This window comes from Sinohyriopsis cumingii, chromosome 17, assembly GCF_028554795.1.
Source record: "Sinohyriopsis cumingii isolate HCF-2022 chromosome 17, ASM2855479v2, whole genome shotgun sequence".
In the NCBI taxonomy this organism is placed as follows: Eukaryota; Metazoa; Mollusca; class Bivalvia; order Unionida; family Unionidae; genus Sinohyriopsis; species Sinohyriopsis cumingii.
Genome location: NC_142977.1, coordinates 115,008,408 through 115,033,389, shown reverse-complemented (window position 1 = coordinate 115,033,389; position 24,982 = coordinate 115,008,408).

The window sequence follows — 24,982 nt, the reverse complement described above, 5'->3', positions numbered from 1 at the left end:
AACAATAACGTACAGTACATGAATTCATAGAACGTTGTCCTACATTGTACTATCAATTTCGCACATATCTGGAAACTGTCCAAAGATATTCCGAATAAAGGTTATACTGTGTTTATGTGCAACCGTGCTAACACTACTGAAGAAATATAGATCTAAATCTAAAAGGTTTCGTTTCATTGTAATCCCGTGAACGTAGACTATTAATGAAGTCCTTGAAAGTTTAACATGAATAGAATTATTTAAATATTCAAGTCCTTGAATAAATTTACATTCTCCAATAAGTAGTGACTGTAAATTAATGATTTTTCACTCAGCTAAAACCAGCTAACATATATCATGAATAAATAACGATCAGAAATAACGCGTCATTTCCTCTTAAAACAATTGCACATGGGCAACGATAATGATGTCTGATCCTTCCTAAACAAAAGTTTGATGCTTCGCAGTTATACAAGTGTGATGTTTGTAAGTAATCAAAGGAGACCGACATGGTTTCTTAACAAAAACCTGATGAGAGGAATATTTGTTTACAAATGGAACCTTGTGAATCAAAATATATTTATCAGTTGTATTTGCCGCTTTTTCTAACGTTTCGGCATCTTTCTCATCCAGGTATGTTCCAATGTCACTACTGACTTAATTCTTGAACTTTTTAATCAATATGAATTTTTTAAGATTATCATATTTATCATAGATTTTGTCAACCTTCTTAGCTGTACACCATCTAGTTAGCAAACATTCTTTTTTCATACAAATTCAAGATGAGTCCATGTCGTTTCCTTTCTACAATTTTTAATGTTTGACGATAGCTCTGATGCACCATTGCATGAGCCTTCAAGACATTTCCTATGACCGCATCGTAGTCACCGGTCTGTTCCGACGAGCTGCAGTATATACATCGCTAAGCATGCTCTGCAAAAGCCAGGTCTAATAATCATTCGGATATTATAAATTCTCAGCAATTTTCTGAAACCTGAGAAAATATTTGTCTACCTCCTTTTCTCTAACAGGGACAGCCTGTCTGATAGATTTGACGAGATTAAAATATGTACATGTATTTCAATGAGAGTACCATTTAATGGTCAGTTCCGATTCCCTAAATCGAAATTCCCTATCTACATTCTCTCTCTCTCTCTCTTTCTCTCTCTCTCTCTGTCTCTCTCTCTCTCTCTCTCTCTCTCTCTCTCTCTCTCTCTCGCATTTACATTAGTATTATTCTCTACACCTTCTCTTTTCACCATTTTGATTCACCTTATGCATTTGAACCGCTCCAGTGGCCTAAGTGGTTAGAGCGTCTGCCTCGGATGCAGGATATCGCAGGTTCGATCTCCGGCCGAGTCATACCAAAGTTTCATAAAAATTGGTCTAGCAGCTGCCTCGCTAGGCGCTCAGCATTAAGAAGTTAGTATTAGGACTGGTCGGCCTTGTGTCCGGATAAGGTGACTGGGTGGGACATCATACTACATGGCTGCGGCATGATGCCCCAGTGATAGACATCACGATAAACTGTCACACTGCAGACATCGTAGCGATATGACTGAATTTTTTAAAGCTTAAAAATCAGAATCACACACACACACACTCCTGCATTTTCATTTGTTCCTTTTACATTTGCATATCACTCTCCTCCTTTCTCTCTTTCTCCTGCCTTTTTCTATCTTTCTCCTTTTCAATCTTTTGTCTATGTCTTGCCGAAGCTGTAGTTTTATTATGTCTATTTCCCGTAATTTCCTGCCCCAACCAGACTGGGTCTTCTTTATCGAACCATAAACACGTGTATTTAAAACGTTCTGGTTCACGAAATATCTATCAAGACATTCTTGATGTCACGTTTCCTCATAGAAGCCATGGCTTCAGCATGATCATAATGCTTTGCAAGTTCAAGCAACTCGTCCATTTTTTAGGACTCTTAATTTTCCCTGGATAGGATCGTCAATAAACTTCTCTACTTGGGATGTCATGGTGAACGGATGTTTGTTTCACTAATAATTTCCCAGACATGGAATCAAAATACCAGATATTACTTGTCACAAACTGACACATTCACTTACTTTATTTATGCTTTAAATAACATTAGACTTTCCGTACAATAAAGACCTGAAAACGTATTATCCGAAGTTGACTGTAGAATACTAACTCGTGTATGACCGTTATAGTGGCTTGATACGTCTCACCAGGCGAGATAGTCTTGCACTTCATGTAGTCTAACCAAAGGTGTACATAAAGTGACGATACGCCAGGTAAAACTGGGACAGTCACGTGTACGATTACTGTGGACAGGAGCTACAAAAAATGGATATCTATCGCAGCCAGATTAAACTGATTTTAACCCTGGAGAGTTAAGGCTGGGTTGTGAGACTGCTAAAAGGAGTTTCTGCTAGTCAGGGAATCCAGCCACAAGGGCGGGGAAACCCAGCACGTTTTAAGAACACCACGACATAGGGGTCTCAGTCACTTGAAGTACCTAATAATTCACATCACGGTGAAGAAGCCGTTGGAGTGGCACCTATAGTGAATAAGCCAACAGAGCGCGTACCTATATAGTGTGAAAGGCAGAAAGCAGTTCGATGACAGTCTAGAATGAGGGAACCATTATAAGGACAATAATTCCATGCTAGAAGTATCAGTGAACCATATAGTGCTCTAGAGAACGTCAAGAACAGTTAATTACATTTATGAACGGTTTAAATGAAGTTATTTTTTACTAGTATACAATACTTTTTTCATTCAGCACACTCGTTTAATTAGATCATCTTAATTTTGTATGAGTGTCGTCTCTATGTTCTTCTTAAGTATCGTTCCAACAATCCTTTCGTCCATTCTGCGCCTCTACCAAAATTTCAAATAATGAAATTCAAACTTCAAAAAACGATCGTCTGAAATATCAAAAGCTCTGAAATATTAAAAGTTCGAAAATATTTGTATGCATTTTTATCCTGTATATATTGTTGTAAAGCGCTTAGAGCTTCTAAAGATTAGGCGCTATTCAAAGTCCTCATTATTATTATTATTATTATTATTATTATTATTATATATTCAAATTAGGTTCAAGTTACCATATGATATGCCATGTGTCAAGTGACCGAATCATACATGACCAATAAATATACATTGTGGCAAGTGACCGAATAATACATGACCAATAAATATACATTGTGGCAAATGACAAATTGTACATAACTAAATAATAATCCCCGTGGCAAGTGATACAAATGTCCATAATTAAGTAATAATCCTGTGGAAAGAGACAAAATTATACACAAACTAAGTAATAATCCCTGTGGCAAGTGACAAAATTGTACATACGTAAGTAATAATCCTTGTGGCAAATGTCAGAATTGTACATAACTAAGTAATAATGTGTGTAGGAAATGGCAGAATCGTACATAACTTAGCAAACTTCTTTGTGGCAAATGTGATAATCGTACATAAGTACAAATCTCTATGACAAATGTCAGAATCGTACATAACTAAGTAATAATCCCCAAGACAAATGTCAGAATCGTACATAACTAAGTAATACTCCCTGTGGGAAAGGTCCAAATTGTGCTTAACTAAGTGTTACGAGTCGTGTATGCTCTTCAAATACACAAAAGAAAAGTGTGAAAAGCAACAAGCTTTATAAAATTCAACACATAATTTAGTTCCCTTGAGTACAAAGTTAAAATGTAATAAAAGGAACCTACGGTATTACGAATCAAATTCCAAATAATCACAGAATTACAGAATCAAGTCCTAATAATTTAAAGTCCCCAAGAAAATTCAGTAGAAGTCAAAATTAAATCTAAAGCTGAAGGTATTGACGTATTTGGTATAACCTGTATAAGGCTGATGTGTCAACAGTCTTTGTTGAATGACAATAATATATTTCCAGGTTTTAATTGACTATAACTTTCAGTGAATATCCGTCCAAGAAATGTATCAGAGCATTTTTGTATTTCCAGAGAAATCAGTCACAAGAGTTCAGTAATTTGACGAAATAGATTTCAGCCCAAAATGAAATACTGGTAACAACATTAAATACAAATTGACTGTGCTAGATCTTCAAAACATGAATGAATTTTCCCTTCACTGACATGATTATAGTCATCTACTTGACCTCCGGTCACAATTAGCATTTTCTAAAAATAACTATTACCTAATGGAAAATAACCTTCTGGAATGATCCTGATGTGCAAAAAATACAAAGTTTAGTTATTATAAGAAAACTATTGCTAAAGTTAAATTATTAAACCTGGACTACGTCAGGTACACCAGGTAATTTCCAATAATCTTGGCCTAGATCCAAATAAACATATTTACTTCTATTAATAATTACCCTGATAGTAAACCCAGACACATAGAGAATAATTTAGCTATGTATTAGTTGTTTACAGTATAAAATAATAAAATAATCAATTCAGGTCAAGCATAATTTAACAAAGGCTTGGACAAGGTAAACTCCAACATAAAATATTACATTATAATGAAATGTAATGCAATATAAAAATAAGTAACACACAATGTCAATTAAATATGCATAACATAAGTAAAATTCCTTGTGGCAAATGTCAAAAACGAACATGATCAAGTGCTATGCCCTGTAGCAAGCGACAATTGTACAAGAACATGTAATATGTTTTTCGGTATGTTATTTCATTAAATGAAACATGGAGACATTAGTGCTAAAAAATTCAGTAAGTTTTCATCTTTCAGGCATAGGAAGTAGATACTTAGGCCCTTGGATTCAATTAAGTAATCAGTCGTGATTTTAAACATGTGCAGCAAACCAAAGCCTTACTGCAACAAACACTATATTGGATGATTTTTAACAAAAACTACTATAAACTTTAGCAAAACTAATTTTTTATATCGTTTTTGTTGTTCCTGTCGGACACGAATACACTAAATAGGCATTACATTATATTTCTAATTGACTTTCTAATGGGCACTACAACCTATTATAATGTAATCTCTAAGTGGTACTACAACCTCTTTATAATGGAAATGGACTTTCTAATGATCATTAAAACCTAACTACTACTACTACTACTGTTTTTAATTTGAATATATCAATTTGAAAGAAGTTCGATGAGTGATTATTGGTCAAGACGTGCAAATTTGCTTGATTACAAAAACAAAATATATTTTATGACTTGAGTAATATCTATTAATATTTCCGAGAAACATATTACTTAAAGCATATATATTAATGATTGTCAGTGTAGAGAAAAAAATCGAAAAGGCTTTTCAATTGGAGAGGTTTTAATCATCTCCCAATGTACTGTCTTGTCTTGCAGCATCTTTCACTGTACTGTCTTGTCTTGCAGTATCTACACTGTACTGTCTTGTCTTGCAGTATCTCCCAATGTACTGTCTTGTCTTGCAGTATCTTCCACTGTACTGTCTTGTCTTGCAGCATCTCCCAATGTACTGTCTTGTCTTGCAGTATCTCCCACTGTACTGTCTTGTCTTGCAGCATCTCCCAATGTACTGTCTTGCCTTGCAGCATCTCCCACTGTACTGTCTTGTCTTGCAGTATCTCCCAATGTAGTTTTGTCTTGCAGCAATTCCCAACGTACTGTCTTGTCTTGCAGTATATCCCAATGTACTGTCTTCTCTTGCAGTATCTCCACTGTACTGTCTTGTCTTGCAGTATCTCCCACCGTACTGTCTTGTCTTGCAGTATCTCCCACTGTACTGTCTTGTCTTGCAGTATATCCCACTGTAGTGTCTTGTCTTGTAGCATCTCCCAATGTACTGTCTTGCCTTGCAGCATCTCCCACTGTACTGTCTTGTCTTGCAGCATCTCCCAATGTACTGTCTTGCCTTGCAGTATCTCCCAATGTACTGTCTTCTCTTGCAGTATCTCCACTGTACTGTCTTGTCTTGCAGTATCTCCCACCGTACTGTCTTGTCTTGCAGTATCTCCCACTGTACTGTCTTGTCTTGCAGTATCTCCCAATGTACTGTTTTGTCTTGCAGCAATTCCCACTGTACTGTCTTGTCTTGCAGCATCTCCCAATGTACTGTCTTGTCTTGCAGCATCTCCCACTGTACTGTCTTGTATTGCAGAGTCCGATTGTACAGATTACATCGATCAGCTTAGTCCAAAATTCACCTACAGCGTTTGTTCGGTCTGAAAATTGAAACCGGTGACATAAAAGTTTACCTGAAAGTAATAATTAAGTCTGTTTTTTCACGAATATATATTTTCCCACAATATTCTTATATCACATTTCGTTTTTATTTCTCCAGAGAATGCCACGTTTGTAACAATATTCCATCAAATACTGTTGCCCGATGAGTTTTAATTCTTTTTATAATCCTTTCCATAATTAGCTTGCCAGTCGAAAGGTAATTTTTAATTCTCAGGAGGGAAGCATTTTTCCTTTAAAATAACTTTAATTTTATGGCATATAAACTTTGTTCCTCATTCAAAATGATGACACTATGCTAAGCGCAGTAATATAGCTCAGGAATGCTAACTGTTAGCAACATTCGTGGTTTTTCTTTGTTTAAGAAGTCAATGTGACAAATCCTTGACAATCCACGATAACTGATGTATACAGATTTAACTAACATTACCAAGGTTTTCTCTTAGATGATCTGTCAAGTATGGTTAATTTCATATGATCATGTACTTTTTCATTACCTACCGTACGACTGCGATCATTGGTTCTCCGAGTGAAAAGAGAAGAAATAACTATAAAGAGTTAATGCCGCGATGAGCGTAACGTGATTAAAAATGAAAATAGTCTAGTTAAATACTGTCCGACATCATCATTATCATTCACTGTCTAGGACGGGAGACATTTTATAAAGTGTTTCTATGCCCTGACAGTAAAGATGTTCCGGTCTCGTATTCCAATTGTGATTTAGCCTGCATACTTAATTAATCTGAAATGAAGCTCTTTTGTAATTTTTCAAATCGCAGCTTTTGGGCCACAAAAGGCAATCATCCTGGGTTTATCGAGAGGTCAGCTGTTTATCAACGGTACTAAATGTCCCTTGAAAAAGCGATTATGGCAACCGACCAAGAGGGTGCTAGATGACCGTTTAATAATCGGTCACGACTTCACCTATTTTATATATAGGACAGTGGACACATATCTTTATGTCAAAAGCAATAAGATTTTAAGTCCGTAAACTGAATCTTGCGTTGTAACAAGAGTCAGAAAGTTCAAAAAATTTGCAACGACGTACAGAGTTCATTCCGTCCATACACAGTTGCTTGTATTCAAACCTAACTGCTTTGGAAGTGCAACTATGTCTATTCGTATGTGATATAAATAAAATATATGTATCGTATGTACGCTGTATCTTTGATATACCATTCGTTGTATACATTTTTCATTAAAAGTTATATATTTTCTCTCTCTCTCTCCTTCTTTCTCTCTCTCTTTCTCTCTCTCTCTCTCTCTCCTTCTTTCTCTCTCTCTCTCTCTCTCTCTAGTAAGTAGACAGAGAGATAATATATCGATGGTCACTCTTCTCGAGCAAGGTGGGTGGGTGGCCATGAAATGGACCGATGAGTGGTTTTTTTTGTGTGTGGAACAAATTCAGAAACGGTAAGTAATGAGCTTTAATTGCCTTATACCTTTGTCAAGGCCTACATTTTTGCTTGCTACTGTCGATGATTTGGTACAGATGGTTACTGTTCGTATCTCATGAGTAATGGGAGTGTTGACTGGGTTGGAATGTTTGGCTCGGGAAGGTCTTTTCTCTTGGGTCGAGTTAAGGAAGTCTGATACAATTGTTTCAGACTCCCTGACTCTGCCTAAATGTCTAAGAGTACCGTGGCCGTTTGACTTTCACCGTCCTTTTTTTTTCTCCTAGACCTTGTTTCTTCTCTGCTTCTTCTTCGTCCTCTCGTTTTCTTCTTGCCTCTTGCTCTCGCTGTTGAATGAGAAAGGCTTGTTCTGCTTCTTTCTGCCTGCAAAAATTTATCCAATTCTTCTTTCTGTCTCTGTCTGAAACCTTCGATTTGAGGTAAGGAAGGAAAAGGTGGTGAAGGTAGTGGTATATATATACACATATATATATATATATATATATATATATATATATATATATATATATATATATATATATATATATATAGAGAGAGAGAGAGAGAGAGAGAGAGAGAGAGAGAGATTGTAATACACCAAAGGGGTTTCTATACCAATCGAATTCATCCCTGCCGTCTCGCTAGAAGTCATTGCATAATAAATAACTGTTTAAAATTAAAAAAAAACCCAAAAATATTATCCTCCCTAACTTTTGCGGGAATGCATTGACGGCACAATACAAATATATTAATTCTAGCATTCCTAATTTTTGTAGGAATGCATGGACAGCACAATGCACATGCTTAATTCTAGCATCCCAAAGTTTTGCTATCACAGGTATTTTACACCAGGACTTTATCCCCGACTATACCGGGGGGAGGGGCTCTCACTTACAGTGCCAAAATTCTCATTACCCAATCATGGTCAAAACAGTGCCACTGCTTCATGAGTTTGTGTTCTCGCATTGCTGGTTACCTCCCAGGTGTTTTACACCAGGACTCTGTCAAGACTTAAAGCAAGGGTGTTTTACACCAGGACTCTGTCAAGACTGAAAACAGGGGTGTTTTATACAAGGGGTCTCACTTACAGTGGTAAAGTTCTCATTAGCCAATCATCGTCAGAACAGTGTCACTGCTTTATAGGTGCTTTTTTTTTCATTGTTGGAACCCCTTGGCTATTATAGCAAATGCATTTAACAGTCTGGTTTACTCTTACTGTCTATTTTTACCATGAGGTTTTCCACCTCGTGGTTGAACGCTCTGGTTTCTGGACATGTCCAAGTAATTCTTCCGCTGCTCTAAGATCAACAGAATTATACTGATCACTTTAAATTTTGTGCACCCCCTCCCCAAGATCAAACCCCGGGGAGTGCGAAATCAGCACCCACCAATTTTCACATTTCGATTATGGGATTCCGGAACGCTAACCTCTCGACCACGGAGCCTTCTAACTATTGTATGTTTCCAAAATTATTATGAAGTTACCCACACCTGGTGCAATACCTGGAAATTTCAAAATAGCATTGGAGCATGGCATATTCCTTGTCCATGACTATGCCCTTGTCCCAGGAAAAGGGGGACAAGTGACAGACACGGCAATTATTATCACTAAGCCCTGGTCCGGGGACCAGGTACACACATTGCAATACAACAGGTAAATAGAGACCCCCAAACCCACCCCCTTCCCCCAATACAGAAACCCCATCTGATTGTCACACAAGATTGTGAGCTACCAATCACAATTTTATATTCGCTAATGAAGTACTTTGTGGGGAAACTCCATTTTGAGCAATACTTCCTCCCTGTTGTAAAATACCAGGAATCCGTTAAGGACTTAGACAAGCGAGATCACTATATTGGTACCGTTTAATCTTAAAGGAGTTATCTCCACTGATTTTATCATAGATTTTTTCATCAGATGCTTGTCCACCGGAGCTAGCGCCAAGCGCTTTGATTAACAAGTTCACTGCTGTGTCAAAGTATACTGAAATATTATTCGCTGATCACATTTCTTTGAAAATTTCGAATTAGTTATACCCTCAACCACACGTTGTACTAAAGCTGGGAAAATACCGAAATATTGGCAAGCTCCTTTCATTGATGGAAATAGTATTTCTTCGATTCTCTGTGGATATACAAATATAACTAGCTGTGTATGATTATTATTATTTCCAGTATTTCCAGTGCCTGAAGATTTCCCAGAGAATTATTCCTTGGATTAGAATCAACTTGATCAATCACAAGACCTTTTTTCTATCAATCCACTGTAACACTCATACACAAATATATGAGCGTGATAATGTTTTTCCCTAGCAGTGATCATGAGATAACCAGCATTAGTAACAAAACCGACCGGTCTATTCAGTCGACAGGTCCTAATGACACAAGCACGCGAGGCCTCATAATTATCAAAGATGGGATGCGCTCGGAACGCTTGCGTTTCAAATTCATCGACGTTATTTCCTTGCTCCATTTATATAGTATGTACCTTTTGTCTAAATTATGTTGATTGTCTTTTGCTATGGAACTGCTCTTGATCCCGAAAATCAGGCGAGATAGTCTTCGGAGTCTTTTATCGAAGATTCATGGCCATCATTTTTTTAATATCATAATACCGTTTCAAAGCTCTTTATTTTCTACCCCCACAGTCTACGCACAAATGGCACCCCCCCCCCCCACTCCCTTGTTGCATTTGAAATGCGGTTTTCGTCCTAGACTCACTTGTCGTACATTCTGCAAATACTATCCATATAAATGAGCTACACACGACTTATTACCCGGAGTTTTTGATCCAATCATCAAATATTTGCAACTATTCCTTGCTCGTAAAGTCATTGTATATTAATAACTTGCTGTTTAATTTAAATATATATTTGCCTTAATTATATGCTGGAGGAGTTTACAAGATTATCTGCGATCAAACCTTGTCAAGCTAGATGCGATCTTGAAAGACTAACCTCTGTCCCGAGGACCATGCACACACCCCGGTACATACTAGTTGATGGTAATCTGGGATTAATTGATCGTATCCGTATGGCTAAGAAGGAGTTTAGATATGATGGTGTAATGGACGTCTGGTCAAGAGTCAGAGTAAAAGTCGACAATATTTTCAGTAATGCTACCATGAATGACCAACGATCAAGGACAATCATTGATTATGTGGATCCGGGTGAACACAGATATTTTCTCAGAATAAAATTTATTATTGCCGTGGATGACGATGGCGACGTAACCTGGGTTATCTTTGATTTTCGTAATCCTGTTCGTGAATCACGAAACCACAAGAGTGCCAGCACCAAGGTGTTGCCGTGTTAGATAAAAATTCTAGACCAGGAATGTTAATTGGCATTGACAAAACATACTAAGAGAGAGCATGCGCAGTTACTGCAGTTGCTTGTGGGATTTATCCTTTAAATAAGCCTAATAGTAATGCACTTTTGATGACGAGACTTGGCATTCGCACCAAAACTAGTGTTATCCTAAATTGTGTCCCCCAGAGAATCACAGAACACTTCATGAGTGCGTTGCAATGGAAGGGTCGCACAAATGTCCGGACGAGTAAGTGTGGTGGAACGTGGTTTAAGTAACATAATTATAATGTTAACGGGTAAATATATTGACTACTACCAGATGTGTTATCCTCGTTATATTTTTATAATAATAATAATAATAATAATAATAATAATAATTTATCGTTCATTGTTCTCTTATCTCAGGATCAATGATACCTGATACAGCACTGCTTAAAGTAAGAATTAATTTCCTTCCATGTAGTCAAGTATTGCAATATTGATGATATCTATCGTAACCTAGGCACTCAATACTGATACTGTTATATATATATATATATATATATATATATATATATATATATATATGTGTGTGTGTGTGTGTGTGTGTGTGTGTGTGTGTCCTATTTGTTACCGTAAAAAATTTGATATCTGTATCATTTGCATTGCATACTGGCCAGTCAATTTTAAAATACTTAATTTATAGTTCCCTAGGAATGTCTTCAAAATGAATTATCCTGTCCTGTATTTTGTGAATACCATATTTTTAAAGGCCTTATTATCATCATCGTCATGATAGCATCTAGAATTTTAAATAAAATATTTATGATAAACACGGGGACAGTCAGAACGCTGTGATAAGGTAAATGAAAAATATATGCAAATAACGAATGATGCATTAAAACTATACACCATATTGAAAAGAAGAAGAAAAAAAGCAACAATTATTTACAGATGTAATTGTACATGAATATAATTCTGCCATAATAAGTGACCAAGCATACAAATATATTGAGATATACAAGCTTGTTTCGTATTTAGTGGCCATGATATGAGTACAGTTTAGTGTGATCCAAACGGTTCATATACATATGGGGCATACAGTTAAAAACATAACCAGTAATAAAACGACGAATAGCCTTCATTTGCCTACGTCATCTGGTATAAGCACGGCACAACCAGAAACTCTCTTATCGGATAGGCAGGGAACAGGTGAAATTTTCAGCTCAAATAATATACGATTTCAAAGACTAAAATGGAGTCTTGGCAATGCATCTTTAATTAGATACGTGATTAATTGTACTGATTAAATTGGAATCATGGCAATGCATCTTTAATTAGAGACGTGAATACTTAACACTAATTTCAACAGATTTCCATTGATTTTAAGAATCAACATACATCTATGGAAATGCTCTCTTCTTAAAAGTAATTAACTTTAGAAAATAATGTCTCTAATTAAAGATACACTGACATGAATCCATTTTAATCAGGGTAATTAATCACGCCTCTAATTAAAGATGAATTGCCATGACTCCATTTTAACAAGTGTAATTAATCACGTATCTAATTAATTAAAGATGCATTGCCATGACTCCATTTTAATCAGTGTAATTAATCACGCCTCTAATTAAAGATGCACTGCCATGACTCTATTTTAACCAGTGTAATTAATCATGCCTCTAATTAAAGATGAATTGCCATGACTCTAATTTAATTAGTGTAAATAATCACGTATCTAATTAATTAAAGATGCATTGCCAAGACTACATTTTAATCAGTGTAAGCATCACGTATCTAATTAAGTAAAGGTGCATTGCCACGACTCCATTTTAATCAGTGTAATTAATCACGTATCTAACTAATTAAAGATGCATTGTCATGACTACACTTTATTCAGTGTAATTAATCACGTCTCTAATTAAAGATGCGTTGCCATGACTACATTTTGATCAGTGTAATTAATCACGTATATAATTTATTAAAGATGCATTGCCAAGACTACATTTTAATACGTGTAATCATCACGTATGTAATTAATTAAAGATGCATTGCCAGGACTCCATTTTATCCAATGTAATTAATCATGTATCTAATTAAAGATGCACTGCCATGACTCCATTTTAAGAAGTGTAATCAATCACGTATCTAATAAAACATCGGAAGCTTAGTCTGCGAACTACAATCACCGGCTCCTTCAACAGTGACGCCGCTGATAATTTTGATCTCCGTCTTTCCTATCAAATGAGATTTCAACTCAAAAACGAGATCTACTAACTATAATCACTGGCTCCTTCAACAGTAACGCCGAATTTTGATCTCTGGCTGTACTACCGAACGAGATTTAAACTCGTAAACGAGATTTTAAATCACTTGCTGTCATATTCGGAATACCATCATCTTATCCGCATCAATGTGTTGTATCTTAGAAGAGGGAGAATTAGTAATTTATATCTTAGAAGAGCGAAGGTCAGAGTCATCCAATATAATTCGTTGCAAGGTATTGTTCCAAATAACGAATAATATAAACGTTGTTGGCGAGAAAATTATAAACAATATCATGGTTACGCCAACAATTTGTCATGATGTATCTGTATAATACAAGAAAGACCTCGAAATTAAGTATCTCATGGAAGGGTGGGGTTGGTTGGAGCTTATCGCGCAGTTTGGAATGAAATTGATATTCCTCAAATGAACTGGCGAGTAAACAGCTTTCTAACCAAATGGTACAATAGTTGATGGTTGTTGCCTCTTTATATTTAACTAGTCGTTAACTACCATGGGCTAGACCGCTCCAGTTTCCTAGTGGTTAGGGCGTCCGCCTCGGATGCGGGAGGTCGCGGATTCGAACCCCGGCCGAACCATACCGAAGACTTGTAAGAAGAGTAGTAACAGCTGCCTCGCTAGACGCTCAGCATTAATAGGTTAGTGTTAGGACTGGTCGGCCTGGTGTCAGGAGTATGTAACTGGGTAGGATATATATGTGGCATCATGTCCCAGTGCTAGACATCATTATAAACTGCCACACGATAAGACTGAAAAATTGTTAAAACTCCAAAACACACATACACACTAGCATGGGCTAATAGGTATATCACCCCACCCACCCCATGGGCACTGTTTTCCTTTGCCTTCGGCTCTGTATTATTTGTACGTAAGTAAAAACACACAACACCATCCCTTTGTTCAGTTTAAGAAATTTCACGAATTGATTAATTGTCGCATTAAGCACCTAATATAATTGTAACACTTAGTGCTTATTTGCTTGGGCGAGTCTGTCTGTTTTTACTCAACAGGAATGATGTCGTTTATAATGTTCTGTAAGCTTTAAATAATTTTGTAAATTTCCATTATGTAGTGATGTACTTGCCTGATGTACTCGCACAAATAATAGGGTTACTGTGTCCTTTCATTTAAAAATATGTCGACATTTGTTTTGGTATGGGGGACATATGTCAGTTATTTCCCCTTGATATTCAAGGCAGCGCTTGGAAATTTGGTTTACTTCGTCTATGTTCAACTGATACTTATGACCTTCTGAAAAATGCTTGTTGTGCCTCAACAAAAGAGCGAGAGCGAGTTACCTTTATTACAGACGTTTCCTTTTAAAAGGAAGGTCAGACTGATTAGTCACAGTGTGAATGTGGTATTTAAATTTATTCAAATGACTGTATATGCCGGCCCAGAGTTAGAACTTTTATGTTGTCTTGACTATGATCATTAAAAAAACTTTCTTGTATCATGTATTTTGTACCTTGGTATTTCATTGGTCTGAACTGTTGATATATCTTCCTGTCTGCAGTATGTTTTATGTATACATGCATGATACAAACCAGAAATCACATTATGGTACATTATAGATATTGACATGGGTGAATTGTAATTACATTCTTTTTTTTTTGTTTTGTACCATTTCTAACAAAACACCCACCATCACGATGATATTAAAATTTACACCAAGTACACATTATTCCATTCTTATTATCAGGTTTTAAAAAAAAATAATTATAATTAATTTCTGTTATTTACATACAGTTTGTCATGACAATGGATGTCTTCTTATGATACAAGTATAAATTACCCAACCTTGTGTGATACAGTGTTTTGCAGAAGATAGTATGGATACATGCTGAAATCACTAATAGACGACCATAGATAGTTGCCTCGTTCTTTGTCGATACAGTTGAGAAATCCCAAAGTAAATCAAGACAATATCAACTAACATAATGCAAATTATAAAGTAATTACATGTTCATATATATTATTGTAATTGCAGTTAAAATTTTGAATAGTTGTCATCTCAGTATTGTCATTTTTTGAAATAAAACACCTGACAGGTAGGTATTTGTGTTGGAATTGTAAACTGAGTACATTTATTGCATTGTTTATTATGTCTTCCTGTTCACACTCAAGATTTTAAAGGTGGGTATTCTTTTCTAATGACTGTTTTATACACCAATACAAGGAACTTACATGTCAAAACAAAGTGTTACTTTAAAAATTGTATTACTTGAAGAGAGGAAATGACACCTTCAAATGCAGGATAACTGAAATATGTCATCTCTTCAACCGCTTTATGACAGAAACAATTACGTAATTGTTTCGTAAATGATTGTGAATTAAATTTATTGAGTTCTGGCCAGAATATTCGGAGGTTGAAGTATGGATCATTTGGATACTTACCATAATCATAATTGTTGAGTCAGTCCAAACACTCAGTGGATTAGGTTAGAAAACTTGTTGTTCCACAGTCAGCTTGATATTGATATTTTTCTGACATGAAAGGTTTGAAAACCAGTCTAGCATCACAAGACGCCAACATGGTGTTGGCAAAGCGAAGCCGCTTACCAGATGGCCTAGCAAACTTAATGCTGTTACCCAGAGTCATACATGCATGAAACCGATATGAAAATTATTTCTTTTTTTCAGAAATTCAGAGCATTAGAATAATTATGTCTTTAATCTGCTGAAAGATAAGATGAAACTATGGCGTTGATGACATTTGACCTGGTACTCCTCATTTGCATTGCTAGTTGCATGAGTACACAAATCTCGCAACCCACGTATTCATGACATCATAGATCCAGTTGTCACATAATGTCAGTAATAACCCATTTGAAATGTTGCAGAAACAAATAAAAATCTTAAATGAAAGTTGCAAACTGTTTGTAATAAAAAAACCCTACAATGACAGAACACAGAATTCTCTATATATTTATATAGCATGATGTCCCACCCAGTCACATTATCTTGACACCAGGCCGACTAGTCCATACAATAACCACGTAATGCTGAGCGCCAAGCGAGGTTGCTGTTAGTACCATTTTTTTATGTCTTTGATATGACTCAGCCAGGGATCGAACCCACGACCTCCCGCATGCAAGGCGGAAGCTTTAACCACTAGACCACCGGAGCGGTTGAACTTAAAGTATTATGAAGAGAAGTGAATCCAAAAGCTAGTCCTTATAATGGTCTATGAAAGTCATTAATGAAAGAAATATTCCTTATAAATTTCAATACCGGAAATGTACTGGTCCTCTAAGAACTGTGTCGTTGTCAAGATGGCTTTGTCCTGAATTCCTTCGATATCAGTTCCAGAATAATATGATAGTCCAAATAATGAGCACTTTCGATTTACAGTGAACAGTCCAAACAAATCTTTTTCCTCTCCAAAAATATCTAAGTACAACATAAATTATGTCTGTAGACTTACAACAGGAACACAATAAGTGTGAATGACTCCAAAAGTCGGAATAAAACTGAGTGCTTAACTTTCTCCTTATATATACCGTTTGTTGCGACAGTACTTCCCACAAAAGACCCCACGTGACAGCATACACTTTTGAGTTTACGTCAAATTAAATACAGTGAATATTATTCACATAACCTCGCGCAACCAATGGGAAGTCACATAATTCTTGAAACATCGATGTCCCATCAGACACTGTGAAACTACACTGTAGGCGCCATTTTAAGTCTTATTAAGCTTATTATTGCTAATTGTCAACACGTACTAAACATCTATTTATAAATCCTGTTTAATACTATACTCGTCATGTGGGTCACACTAAACTAAAGGAGCTTTTTGCTTTAGTGTGGTGTTCGAATATCCCAAAGACCAGACGCCAAGTAATTTTCTCAAGAAACAAACCAAATGGAAATTACCAAGCTTAAGTTGGAGTATCGAGTAGAACCGCAATGATTTTGAAATTTATGAAGAACTAAATTTAAAAGCTGAAAAGCCAACCTTTTACAATCTGTTAGTACATTTGCAAAAACGTTATTAACTATGAAGAAAACAAGGGTATTGTTTCCACATACTCGTCCAAGACTATTGGTTTCATAAAATGCACTTTTCTCACCTTTTCACACGTCCAAGTACTGTACTCTCGTCCAAAGATTTGATGAAATGTATCAGCTTTATTCCATAGATATAAGAAAGGAAATAATATACAACATTAATTCTTAACAGGATTTACATTTTTCAAAAATATTGGTTCATGGTACAAATTTCGCTGCTTCATGTGTATATATTTTGCTGCTGGAGATGGATATGTTGACTGCTTGTATGCCCTCATTTTTACTGTTAACTCCAGATGATTGAGAAAAATCTGCAGGTATTTCCTTCCATATTTCCTCAAGCCTGCCCACTCATGCGAAAAGTGCAACTACTAACTACAAATACACTGGTTTAATTTCTAACCTGCGTCAATTTTGGATATTGTTTACAATAACTGCAATCTAAGTAAATAAATTGAAGCAAACATTTTAATCATCCACTTTCACGTGAAATTTCTTTCTCCTGATCTTCCTTATTTCTGTCCTCGTGAAAATATCTTATTTTATTCATGGAGTAAATATAAGTTTGCCTGACAAATAATTCTAAAGTGATCACAACATTTTGTCGTTTAAATAGAGGCAGGTCATTGATTAACGTAAACGTTTCACATCAAAAGTAAATATCACGCCTGCAAGTTAACCCTATATATTGAACTAAAAAGTAAAAAACCATTACTGTCATTTAACCAGTTCATAAAGAAACCAATGCTCATTTCCAATTGCTGAAAGAGAGAATGAGTGGGTGCATAATACTTGCACAGTGGGTAAACATTACGTCGTCCGCATCCAATGTGTTTAATGTCTAATTATAATATTTGCCCACCCACCCCTCACAAATCACTACGTAATGGAAATGTACAGAATTATACAAAGCTTACAGAACACTAAAAACTACATCATTCCTTTTGTGTAAAACAGACTCGCCCAAACATGTATGGATTAAGTGTTAAAACTATATTAGGTGTTTAAGGCGAAAGTTCAGCAATTCATGACATTTCTTATACTGGACAAGGGGATGGTGTTGTGCGCATTTACTTAAGTACAAAAACTACAGAGCAAGGGGCAAAGGAAAATAATGCCCATGGGGCTGATTATAATAACCTATTACCCTATGCTAGTTACCAAATTGTTAAATATAAAGAGGCAAGAACCATCAAAGACTGCACCATTTAATTAAAAAGCTGTTTAGTCGCCAGTTCATTAGAAGAATTTCAGTTTCAATCCAAACTACACGATAACCCCTACGCCACCCTTCCCTGAGATAATTACCAAACTACACGATAACCCTACGCCACCCTTCACTGAGATAATTAATGCTGAAGTCTTGTATTATACAGATACATGACAACTTGTTGGTTTAGCCATGATATTTTTCTTAACATAACCGCGCCAACAAATTAGTTTATATTCTGTATTAATTGGAAAAATACCTTGCAACGAATAATATTGAATGACTGACCTTTGCTCGTCTAAGTTATATATAACTCGCTAAAATGCTCACTATGCTAAGATAGGCCTATAAAACATTGATGCAAATAAGATAATGGTATTCCGTATATAAAAACACGTGATTAAAGTCTCGTTTTTGAGTTTAAATCTCGTCCAGTAGTACAGCGGCGTTACTGTTGAAGGAGCCGATAATTAAAGTTAGAAGACTGAGCTTCAGATGTTTTGGAGCCGTTAATTGTAATTTTTTATTAACGCAGCCGTAGATTACAAAGTATTTTAGGAGCCGCTATACGTAGTATGAACCGCTAATTGTAGTCCATATCTAAACATAGGGAAAAATTGTAATCACCGTCATTCTAGGAGCCGCTAAGTGTTGTCCATTTAAAAATATAGGGAAACATTTTGATCACCGCCGGGTACCTGCGGCTCTCCATAGATAGGCAGATAGTGAGGAAGTACAGATTCACGGTGAACGTGATAGTGTTTCCACCTTCCTTGTCATCTGCGATAGCAGAATACAGTTGGAAAGAAATGACTATCAGTAACGGATTGACTGTTTCTCCCACCACATTGTATTCCACCACGTCGGAGTACACATAGATCAAATTCGATACTTCGTTCGATTCCACGTGTTAACGAAAATACTTGTTAAATCGTTCATAGTTGTTCATGCCTTTCGAATTCATGGCTATTATGGCATTTCCATCAGGAATATCAAACAATCAGGGAGAAAAGGTGATGGACAAGGCTTGGACATCCAACTAATTCATATTCAGAAACGAGCTATGTTATGGTACTCGATCAGTACACTTCGTTGAGTTTTGTCAAGCTGAAAACAGTGGCAATCGTTACGACCAGATGTTGAGCACCAAAACTATTTTAACATGTGCTCATATATTTTAATGTTTGGATGAGGGTAGCGTGTGAATAAAGCTGGTTGTGCTGAAGAATACCGTTTTCAAAATTAAAAATTCGCCATTTTATATTTGAAACATCAAGCTAGATATAATCCAATGTTTAAGAATGAGGTACTTACATATTGTATGGTTAAAATAACAGGATATCTTTTGACGGACATCCTACTGGACTATGGATAACACCTCATGGCAATATACCATGTACAATGCATTAAAGAAGCCAGATCTGCTCGACTATTGATAACAACTCACGCAATATATCGGGTACAATGTATCATAGACGGCCATCGAGCTCAACTCTTGATAACACCTCAAGGTAATGTATCAGTCCAATGTATTGAAGATGGCCATCCTGCTCGACTATTGAAAACACCTCAAGACAATTTATCAGGTACAATGACGCATGGGCGGCCGACCTGCTTGACTACTGATAACACCTCAATGTAATGTATCAGATTCTACGTATCATCTTGATTTTTTTCATACCTTTTTGAATGACCGACAACAACAGTACTTGAGAACATCATTACGAAGATGCTGTAAGACCAGTTGCTTTGGATTTTGGATTTTGTTTAACGTAGCTTTAACAATTTTTCAGTAATATAGCTACGATGTCTGCAGTGTGACAGTTTTTATATAGTGATGTCTAGCACTGGGGCATCATGCCGCAGACATGTAGCATGATGTCTCACCCAGTCACATTATCCTGAAACTAGGCCGACCAGTCCTAACACTAACCTCTAAATGCTGAGCACCAAGCGAGGCAGCTGTTAGTACCATTTTTGTATGACTTTGGTATGACTCGGCCGGGGATCGAACCCACGACCTCCCGCATCCGAGGCGCACCAGCTGCTAATACCAGTTTTAGTTTTGATGATGATATGTCACTAATAAGTCCTTCTATCACAGGTTTAAGTAAATTATTAAAGATATGTGAACAATACGCATTTGAGAATGATATGATCTATAATACACAAAAATTCAGTATGCATGGTCTTTCAGCCAACTTCTTTCAAATTACCATCTCCTCCCACTGCACATCTTAACGGCAATGCTCTTACCTATGTCAACAGTTATACGTATTTGGCTCATATTTGGAAATTAATCGGTCGGATAATGAAGATATGATGAGACATTACCAATTTTTGTGTACTGGAAGAATTGTTCATTGAATATAAAAAATTAGATTATTCAAATCTTATTGCTGCACCATGTATTGTGCTCCTCTGTGGACAAACGTTAGTGAATGTATGAAAAGCAAAATAGTTATTGGTTGTAATAACAGTGTTCGTTTTCTGTTAGGTCTTCCTAGGTGGAGCAGTGCCTCCAACATGTTTGTATATTGCAATGTATTCAGTTTTGATGAAGTAATGAGAAAGTATGCATTCTCAATAATGACAAGGATATCTAATAGTAAGAACTGTATATTAAAATCTCTTTGGAACTATGACATTCATATAAATTCTCATATTTTTAGTAGATGGAACAAAATACGTTTTAAATGTCCCACTTACTTTCATTTGCAACAATGCAAAGCGCAGTTAATTGTGTATTCGTATCTGTATACTTGTATGTATGATATATATGTTCTTTTATGTTTACAATGTTTTTACTTTATATCTATATTTTAATTTAGAGGTATGGACTTTATGGTCTTCTTATTCTTAACTTATCGTAGTTGTATTTATATAACACAAAACAATCTTTAGGTTGTATTCGAAATAATATTTCTTTGTTCCCAAAGACACCTAATATAGGGTACTCTCCGCTCAGGCATAAACGGTTAAACATCATTATCCCAAGTAATGTTTATATTTGTTCCAATCTTATGCACATGTACACTACATAACCGGATAGCGGTCACTGATACCCCGAATAAAGAATTGAATGGACTTTGTAGCATACCCAGTATTAAGGACAATATGCAGGACTCCGTGCCTTGAATGGACTTTGTATCATACCCTGTATTAAGGACAATATGAAGGACTCCGTGCCTTGAATGGACTTTGTAGCATACCCAGTATTAAGGACAATATGCAGGACTCCGTGCCTTGAATGGACTTTGTATCATACCCTGTATTAAGGACAATATGAAGGACTCCGTGCCTTGAATGGACTTTGTATCATACCCTGTATTAAGGACAATATGAAGGACTCCGTGCCTTGAATGGACTTTGAAGCATACCCTGTATTAAGGACAATATGAAGGACTCCGTGCCTTGAATGGACTTTGTAGCATACCCTGTATTAAGGACAATATGAAGGACTCCGTGCCTTGAATGGACTTTGTATCATACCCTGTATTAAGGACAATATGCAGGACTCCGTGCCTTGAATGGACGTTGTAGCATACCCTGTATTAAGGACAATATGAAGGACTCCGTGCATTGAATGGAATTTGTATCATACCCTGTATTAAGGACAATATGAAGGACTCCGTGCCTTGAATGGACTTTGTAGCATACCCTGCATTAAGGACAATATGCAGGACTCCGTGCCTTGAATGGACTTTGTAGCATACCCTGTATTAAGGACAATATGAAGGACTCCGTGCCTTCAATGGACTTTGTAGCATACCCTGTATTAAGGACAATATGAAGGACTCCGTGCCTTGAATGGACTTTGTAGCATACCCTGTATTAAGGACAATATGAAGGACTCCGTGCCTTGCTCTTTGATTAATAGCCTGAGCAGGGAGAACGTTGTTAATTTCATCCTTTATACCAGATGACCTTCACACCACTGTACATTTATTTATCCTTTTGGACACGGCAATTACAATGTTGTCGGTCATTTCTGCGCACTTAAGGTTTCCGTCTCCAAAATTGAAGCAAAAAGCATACCGAATTCGAGACCGATTGACGAAAAAATAAAATTCTGCAATGCTTACCATTTAAAACAAGGCACTTATCACCAGAATATTCTATTCAAAATAATATTAATTTTGGACACACGGGATACTACCAGTCATATCGCTACGATGTCTGCAGTGTGGCAGTTTATAGTGATGTTTAGTACTGGGGCATCATGACGCAGACATGTAGCATGATGTCTCACCCAGTCACATTATCCTGACACCAGGCCGACCAGTCCTAATACTGACCTCTTAATGATGAGCGCCTAGCGAGGCAGCTGTTAGTACCATTTTAGAAGTCATTGGTATGACTCATCCGGAGTTCGAACCCACGACCTCCCGCATCCGGGGCTGACGCTACTACTACCCTCGTGTTTTCATGACTCGCGATATGTCGGGCAATTCTGTGCACAGCTTTGTAAAGATGAAATGCTTATTAATCGGGTTATAGAAATGAAATACATTACTTTAGACTGTTTCTGTCAGCAGTTCAGTCGAGTAATTAGGTCAAGTTTATAGCTAGTTTTACAAAATTCAACGTAACAATGCCAATAAATGGCAAATTAGGCAAACCTATCTGATCTTGTAAAAAATATTAGTAAAGTTCAACATTTTATAAAAATAAGCTATTTTGTGGAAGAGAAACAACAATGAATAGGATGTAGTGTGTTTACAACGTCTTGTTTATGGGAAAATATTACTAAAGAATTTAGAAACGGACTATACTCCGGGAAATTTTTGTGACAATCCTGTTTTATAAGGGGTTTGGGTAGCAGACGATATTGCACGTGTGGGACAACTTCTAGCAAAAATTGGAAACCAGGATTAAGATGCAGAATATTTTTTAAGGTATACATTTCCATCTTTTATATAATGTATTTCTTTGTATGATTCTAACAGATATATAGTAAATAGGATTTTCTGGGTTACAGGTTCAAGAAGATCATGGAGTGGGTATTCATTTTGACATTTAGAAATCAGATTTTCAGATGCATTTCGAGTCAAAATGTGAGATATATTTGTCCTCTTTATGAATATCACTTTTCTTAATTAAAGTACAATCGTTCTTTCTTGATACAAAATGGATTTTCGACAAAAAATAACACGTGATCCAATGTTTACAGAAATGGCATATCGATGCGCAGAATTACCCGACACGCAGAATTTGACTACATGGTGGTAAATGTCGTCATCCGATTTTACGAACTATTAGTATATTTTTCTTTTCAGTGAATGGTAAATAAATGTGTTGACAAGTCCTAAATAGAGTGTTGAAATAAATATCGATCTGACCTGAAAGCATTCAGTATATCAGTGTGGATGGAATGAAACTGTCATCAGATATATAGCAACAAAGTGAAATATATGCACACATTAATAATTTTAATTGAAATCAGTCTTAGGCCTAGATGCAATGTACTTATTATATGATCTATACATTTAAAACAGATGTCTAATACCGAAGTTTAAATGTACATCCTAGGTTTAATTGATCCACAGGAGGATAGTTATTTTTTAAAACATGCCATAAAGGTTTGTGACGTCAGGATTATTTTAAACGTAATTTACTGACTTTCAAATTCTCATCAAATGTAAGAAGTCCAACAATTATATCCCAAGGATAAGAAGTCCGACAGTTATTTCTCTGCTTTTGCTTCCAACAATCTTAATTGAGGATTTTTTTTTTATATAATTCATAGTGATTTAATAATGACCCAATTATTTTGAACCTTTTTGTCTATACCTCATAATAAGCTAACTTATTCTAAAGTGAAAATCGTCGACAATACGGACATTTTCATATTCACGAGAAATTCGGTTGTTTATTGTGGTTGATAAAGCTGATTAAGCTTAATTCGGTTGAACATTTCTCACATTTGAGTTATAAAATTAGAATGCAAACATTTCTCACATCTGAGTTATAAAATTAGAATGCAAACATTTATAAAAGACGTCCGATATTTAACTGTTTTGAAAAGCAGTCATACTACGGATTATTAGTTTAATTTAGAGCCGTTTGGTTCTAAACGAAACATCGAAAAATTAAGATACATTCAAATATTAACAAGATTCTACAATTTAAATTCAGGCTGGTATTACAGCAGTTATCTCTTTACTCTGAATTGGAGTATAACGTACCGATACGATAAACAGGATATCACCATTTCATCAGTTAAGCACCAGTCAATAACAGACTTGGACAAACATTTCCAATGAAACAAACTACACAGAAGACCAATATTTTACATAAACGCCACAAGACATTTTGAACAGCTGTACGTTTACAATTTGACAACTTGACAATTTGATTTAGAGAAGACACAGACAGACAGACAGACATACATACTTTGGTAATACTTTGCGAGTGTCTAAACATTCTGGTAAAATCACTAAAACTGGGAAGCATGGACCATGTCAGCGGATACAGAGAAGTATTAAAATCTATATAAAAAAGTCAGAGGGTTTGGTCTTACGTAATATGAATTTAGGTGCTTTAGTACTGAACCAAAACATACATTACGTTTAATTGTGGAACAAAATATCGCAATAAATACCGACATGACAAACAATATTTTACCAGCAATCTGCACAAAACCCTTGG